This window comes from Manacus vitellinus, unplaced genomic scaffold, assembly GCF_001715985.3.
Source record: "Manacus vitellinus isolate BGI_N305 unplaced genomic scaffold, ASM171598v3 scaffold_6_pilon, whole genome shotgun sequence".
Classification (NCBI taxonomy): Eukaryota; Metazoa; Chordata; class Aves; order Passeriformes; family Pipridae; genus Manacus; species Manacus vitellinus.
The window spans coordinates 7,017,422-7,024,767 of record NW_021940750.1 but is presented as its reverse complement, the minus strand read 5'-3'; the positions used below and the strand labels follow the sequence as shown (position 1 = coordinate 7,024,767).

The window sequence follows — 7,346 nt, the reverse complement described above, 5'->3', positions numbered from 1 at the left end:
GACAACACAGGCTGCGCACCGAGCTTGGTGCTTTGTCACATGCCGGGAGGTGCAGAATGCACCTGGTTCCCCGCAGCCCACGTCCACGCTGATGGCTGCCATGCACTCCTCGGTGACGCTCATCCCTTCCTCTGGCACCAGCACCCTAGGAACGGCTCTACTCCTCCCAAACAAACCGGAAAGCCGCCCATCAGCGAGGTGTGTTTGCAGCTTCAGAGACAAAGACCTGTGGGTGTCGGGTTCGGAAGGTCCCAGAGCCGAGAGTTATTTGCAACCCAAGCTCTCCTCGGCATCCAGGTCAGCCCATGCACGCCTGCAGAGCCACGAGGTGTGACTGCCAGCGACCCTGCTCGAGGACTGTGCCGATTCCCAGACCTGGCTGTGACCCCCGTGCTGTGCCCAGCTGCGGGAACTCGAGGTCGCTGGGCTTATAGCCTTCAGAGCATCTGTTTTCTGTGTGCCATTTGTCTCTGCAGGACTTGTAATGTTCGCTGGTTTTGCACGAAGAGACCAGTACGGGCCAGGGAAATCAATACCTTCCTCAATTAGACCCCCTGCTTAGTGCAGGTGGGAGTCCCTCTTGGGAATCAGACCGAGTGAGTTGCAATGTGCAGTCCCTTGTCCTGCAGGACAGGCTTATTTGCTATGCTTATTTACCTTCAAGCCATCCTGCAGCTCTGCTCATCTGAGCATCAGTGGTCCTGCACGCATCATGCTCCGAGGACACCACTTTGCCATTACACTGGATCTTCCCCACATCCCCTCACTTCAGCATCTGTGGTTCTCAGCTGCCTTTCCATAACTCTTATTTTCCCTGAGCCCCTCTTGGAGAGGCTGGTCTGTGCAACCTATAAAGGGATTGTCAAACTAACATTTCCCTATGTAAGCTGGCTGTCTCTTCACTAAAAGAAATACTTGAGGGCTGCCACGTACAAAGCTACTGAGCTCTATATCTGCTCTGAAATTACAAAAGCAGGGGGTAGGAGATGCGTATGTGGTTTGGGCTCACCTCTCTTTGAATCTCAACCCCACAAGTGCAATTTGGCCGTGAGCAGAACTGGCACATCCTGAGCTCAGGCAGTGGCAGCACCTTGGCAAAAGCAAGTTTGTAGCATTTACCTGAACACAGTGTTCAGGACTGTTTGGCCGTGCTGTCACCTCCAGGAGATTGGAATCTCTGACACATGATTTTCTTCATGTGTGTCTGTCAGTGCAGCTGCATATTTGTTTATACAGACGGTAGCAGGAAAAGCCTCAAATCCTTCCCTCAGTTGATGGCTGATACCATATGTTAGATCCTCCATTCTGGGGCACAGACAGATTTGGGGCGTGGTCTAATTACAGCTTTCTATAATCTAAAGAAAGTTTATCTTGCAAGGACCCTCAGCCAGCCCTGTTCGTACACACACACGTCCAACACACAGGAAAAAGAACATCCTTCTGTGCTTAGGGTGATGGATCATCTGCTGTGGGCCACCTGCAAACTGCAAGCCCTGTCTTGTAACCAAAATCCTGAGCTTCTGCATGTCATGCATTTTGGGTAGGTAGGTACCTTACCCAAAAATGTCTGTCCTCCTCTGACAACTTGCCTCTGGACATGGAGACACTCTGCCATAGTGCTGAATTCCTCTGATGCACCCTGCCTTCCCCTCTGCAAAACAGCCTTCACAGCCAGAGCTGGGTACAGCTTAGTTACCTTCTGCCATCCTTTAATTAGACATTTGTCAGAGCTTTATGAAAAGCAGCACAGCAAACTGCAGGCTTCTAAATGTGGAAGGAATGGCAAGAGCAGTGCTAGAGCTACCTGCATCAAATAGGAGATTAAATTGGTTGTGTGAGTTTTTCTCACCTGGTGTGTTATTCACTTAATGAATATGGTGGCAATTCTGCATCACTCTAACAGTGGTTTCGGTGTGAGCTTTCTTCTCATCTGACAGGGCTGTGAGGTCTCTAATGGGTTACAGGAATTATGTGCCCTGGCTGCAGGTGGAGGGACCCACATCAGCATCTTTCCCTTGGCTCCCTGTCTGACTGTCAGGGCATTGCTGCAACCCACTCTTGTGGGACTTGGCCTTCCCTCCCTGACTTTCTCTTTTGACCAAACAAGCAGTTCCCAGAAAACAGTCAAGTGACTGTATTAAGGTGATCCTGCCCTCAGTGTCTCTTTGTTTCTGGGGAGTCTTAAGCAAATCAAGTTGCAGAGTATACACAGAACACCACAGTCTCTATGTCAGATGAAAGGACAGTCCAAATGGAGAGAGAGGGCAAGAGAGAAAGCTCTGTGTTTGCATTCATCTCTGACATGATGGATTCTCCCTTCCTGGAAGCAGCCGTGGCATAAATAAAGCCAGTAAAGGCTTTTATGCAAGAACTCCCTTCACTACCAATAGTCATGGAGTCATAGATAATAAAAGACCTGGCAGCTCATCTTGCATTGCTCCCTGTAATCAGCAGGATTTTCCTTCCTGAATATTCACTGAGGTTACTTTATCTAGCACGCCTCTGAAGCCTCCATGGATGAGACCTTAGCAGATGCCCTCAGGAACACATTCTTCCATACTTGAAATATTCTTACTGCAAGGAAAAAAATGTGTCTGATATACAACATAAAAAGTCATATCTGAGTAGGTTTAAAAACACTGAGAGCCATCTGTAGGCCACAAAAAGCAAAGGTGTTCAGCACAGTAGATTTTTTTTTCCCCTGAGTATTTCCCTTAATGTATTTTTTTCCATTGTCTTGAGTTTATTGCACTTTATATCAACATCCATTCCCCATCATGAAAAGTGTAGATATTTGTGGACTATCATGACTCTTTTCAGCCTTATCCCCACCTCAGACTATAACAGCTGAGGCTTTTTTCATATGCCAGTTTCTCAAAGACTGCTATTGATTTTGCTGCCTTTCTCTTTCTTTAAAAGATCACTCAGGAAAAACATAATAATGTGAAGACAGAAGGGCTGTACTTGTCCATACGGCACAATTACCCAGTCATTTGCGTAAGTGAGGTGTCACCCTGGCATTGTGCTCTTCGTGGAAAATTACATGCATGTGTCACACATGTTGTGGTGTAACATATTTGTTAAATCTATTTATTGCACATCTTTGACCACTTTACCTATCTTCATCCCACACTGCCATCTGTTCTGTGGCTGCCACCCCCCATCCACTCTCCTGAGTACCCATGGAGGGCTGCCAGGAAAACGGTTCCTCCTTTTCTTGCCAAATTTGGAATTTCAGTTGCAAATTTACCCTAGCAAGAGTGCCAAGGGGAGACAGAGTCAATGCCAAACCCATTCTAGCTTTCCTGTTGGGCACATTTTCAGTTCTGTCACAGTAGCTGAAAAGGGGAGCTGACTCCCATCAGGAAGGGGTCATGCCCAACACTACAAGAGGAATCAGCAGTTGTTCCCAGTCCAAAAAGAGCTCCAAAGGCTCTAAAACTGTAAAATCTGTAGAATCTGAAAATAATTCTGTTACTGACATGAATGACCATCTCAAAACCCTGCACATTTGTCTTCATGGAAAATAATGCACCTGGCTGCATTAAGTGAAGGTCTTTTTAAAAACAGTTCCAATAAAACACCTGTTAAAACCACCTACATCACTCCTGGAATCATTTTTCAACAGAAAGGGCTTGTGTAATATCCACACAGATTTTTTGTTTGCATGTAATACTACCATCCTGCAGTCATGTTAAGAAAAAGCTTTATACAACACTGTTGTATAAAGTATTGACTATCATGCTTGGTCAATACATAGACACACACAAAACCAGAGATTTCCAAAATCAAGTAGGGCTTTCCATGCATAGGGTTCCCATAAAATAAGACAAATGTGGTTTTTCCTATAGCATGCCCTGCAGGAGCTCTCATATGCACATACTGTGTGCTCTCATCAGTGCTGTACTAGCACTGCAGCCAGGCATGAGACATATTACCAGCCTGCTTCTGGTGACTCATTCCAGCAGAGCAGTTGTGTGGGAGTGCACTTGAAATGATCCAATTTACTCATTCTCCTGAAGGACCACAGGAGCACCCACTGCAGTGGGATCTGTGCTGGCAATATGTGCAGCAAAGGGGGCAGAGTTTGACTTGGTACAAACGGGCTTCATCTCAGCAGGGCAGAAGGCACTCCAGCTGATGGAAGATCCCCATGGGAGAGGAGGTTGAGAAGGAGGTCCCAGCAAGAGCCCTTCCTGCTTTCTCTGTCCCCATCCTTAGAAGCAAGGACCCAGCTGATGAGCTGGTGACTCAGAAAGTCCTTTGATCTTCCTGGCCTGTTGCCCTTTCACCACCTCAGCTCCCTTGAGGCTGCTGAGCTCCTGTGCATATAAATCTTGACCATCACCTCCTGCCTCTCCAGCATGCTTGGATAAGAGCGTGGAATACAGGATCATTTCCTTAAGATACCACTTCCATCAGGGATGCAATTTATTATTGTCACAGAGGGGGATACCTCATCCATACTAGGCTCATTAGTGCTACTCAACAGTGATGATGGGAGACTTGCAAATGAAGGCAAGCACAAGAGCACAAGGTGTTAACCTCAAATGTGCTGAAGGCAACCTGTCCCTGCCCCAGTCATATCCTGAGAGTTCTCATACCAGCTGATTTCCCGGGCCACATGGGACCATGCACCAATTCCACAGTTTTCAGGGAACTTCAAAGCACAGTGCAGAGTCTGTTTGGGCCCAACAGAGGGGTGAATTTGCTCTCAACAGGAAGCATTTTTCTACACCCTCGGCTAAATTATAAATTTAAAACCAAACACAAATTGCAACTGGCTGTTTTCAACGTCACATGCCAAGAAACTGTCAAGGACTGTGATACCAGGCAGAAGTAGTGCCCAATATTAGAGATGGAAAATTAATTTCTATTAGCCTATGAGCCTGTCATTCCTGGGCAAAGATGTTTTTGACAAATTCCATTTCTTCTGGTGTTAACAAATTGCCTGCAAGTAGATTGCAGTATCTCTAAGATTTATTCACTATTTGAAATATACTAACCAAATATTTACTTGCCAGAGAGTTGTTCCTGGGGAAATTGTTGATCTGTGCCTCATTCGCAGAGTTTGCTACTGACATTGGATAGTTGAAGTGCAAGGAACTTTGTTTAGTTTTTCTTGGACATGCAGGTCACCTGGTATTGTCTCTGCCACCCAAAAATATGGATAAAACTGTTACAGTGGGGTTTGCTCAACCTTTCTCTGATACTTGTTTTAATTCTACCTTCCGTAAACATTTTTCTAAGTCAAGTTCTAACTCAAAATATTTCTGGAAAGAAAAGGCGGGTGAACACAGTCAAACCTAAATCATTGTTTATGTATTTGCTGAGAAACTGTAGTCAGTGTCATTCACTGTGCACTCGATATAGGTGATATAGGGGGTTGTATTCAGCTGTAGGGTAGGTTTCTACAGTATTTATGCAGCTAAAACTTCAATGAAAGTTGTTAGAATCTCCTTGTTTGGGCAAAATCAGCAAGCCAGTACTTCAGCCTTGCCACCCAGCTGTTTTTTCATTTGGACAGCTAATTGTATCTTAGGGCTACTAGAAATAGCCAATCCATAATTAAAAGGCTGCTGGATTTAATATACAGTCCTACCATTCACTTTAAAAGTATAGAATAAATCAAACTGCATTTTCTTGCCAGTGGCTAGCACTTTATTTCTCTGAGCGTTGGCATCACTCCAACACTCAGTTTTTAGGGGGAAAAGTGCAATTGTTGGCACCCTCAACTTCATGGAAGAGGTATTTCATTTCTTACAAAGAAAAAAAAACAAACCAAAAACTCCCCCCAAAAAACCAAACCAAAAAAAAACCCCACAAACAAACAAACAAAAACAAAAAAAACCAAACCAAGTCAAACAAGCAAACAAAAGAAAACCAAAAAGCATTCCATCTGTTAAAAACAAGCAATGTGTCAGGAATTTCAATAATTTCTCTTGTCTTATTGCATCCATCCATCTATCCATCCCTCCATCCATTCTCTACTCAAACTTAGGACAGGCATCTAAGAAGGAAAAGGACCTCTTCTCTCAGCATCTTGAACAAAAGCATGTTTTTCCTTAAGTTCCTTTGGAGTTAACTCCAGGTATGCGCGCTAATCCATTCATGTGTCAGGCTAAGAGCTATTTTGTAGTTACATGTATGTACTGCTCATGTTTTACTGGAGCAGCCAAAACTAACTGACTTTTGGTATGCAATCAGTGCCTACTCCCATTTGTTACACCATTCATTAAAGGGAATAAGACACAGTTTTAATTAGGGTTGTGTTGAACCAGCAGCTGAGCTTTTATTGCAATCAAGTTAAGTTTCAAATAAAAGGCTGAGACCCATGGCCCTTCCCTGGCAGAGCTTCTTCTGGCTGACCTAGACCTGCTTGGTTCCCAGAAAGACATGGCAAATCCTTTTGTTAGTACAGACCCACAGCTCTACCCCACTTACCTGTAGTCAGCTGTGAACCTGAGCTCCCCCTGTGGAGGAGCATACACCTTTCTCCTCCCTGTAATTAGGAACAGATATGTTTTTGTCTTTGTCTCTAAAATAGATATGCTTGTTGTAAACTAGGAGAGCTTTTACAAAGACTCCACCAGAAGGCCACCGGACTACATGTCTATTGCGTGGTGGAGCTGGTTTATTTGTAAATGTGGAGGGTGCAGACAATAGAGCTAATGATGCAGCCTCACTGACTGGAAAAATGAAAGGAGCAGTATACCCAGAGTGACCAGTTCCCCCAAACTGAAAAGTATGTAAGCAAACCCCTATGAGTTAATGGTGGACAAAGAATGGTGTAGAATTTCCTTAGCAGTGGAGGCAACGTCTTCCTGAAACTTCCCTTACCCTGAGCATATTGGAGGACTTGTTGCAATTGCATGTTGCAGTGAGAATATGAAATGGAAGTATCTCTACAGAGTATGCACATAGGCTCTATAGGCTCTTTCCTGAGTCCCACCCAGCAAGGCACCCACTTTCTTCTTCTTAGAATGGGAGCCAACACTGGCCACTTATACTTGTTAATGTATTGACTCTTAGGTAGAACCAAAATGGTAAATCCTCCTCCTCATACCAGTAAAAGTGTCACCCAGTGTCCATGTGACTAGTCTCCACCTGGAGATAGTGCCACTCTCCATCGTTCCCGGTTCTCCTTGAACTTTACTGGTGGGACAATATCTAGACCTCCTTGTTCTTGAGGATCAGGGCTTACAGGTATCTAGAAAACAACTGTGCCTTTGCAGGGCTTCCACAGTGATGCCAACTGCACAGCCTTTGGTACCACAAAGGCAGAGAGGTGTGACTCTTGGGTTATTTTGCTAGTGATGGCACATGTATTGACAAGGCTGTGTGTC

General features: G+C 44.9%; 1 long non-coding RNA gene across 1 annotated transcript in view; it reads right to left on the bottom strand.

Moving 5' to 3' along the window:
- LOC115307924 overlaps window positions 1-5,198 on the bottom strand; it is a 13,468-nt gene extending 8,270 nt beyond the window's left edge. The window contains exon 1 of the long non-coding RNA XR_003916279.1: window positions 5,007-5,198. This is a non-coding gene — a long non-coding RNA (uncharacterized LOC115307924). The remainder of the gene's footprint in view (window positions 1-5,006) is intronic.
- Window positions 5,199-7,346: the final 2,148 nt, after the last annotated feature.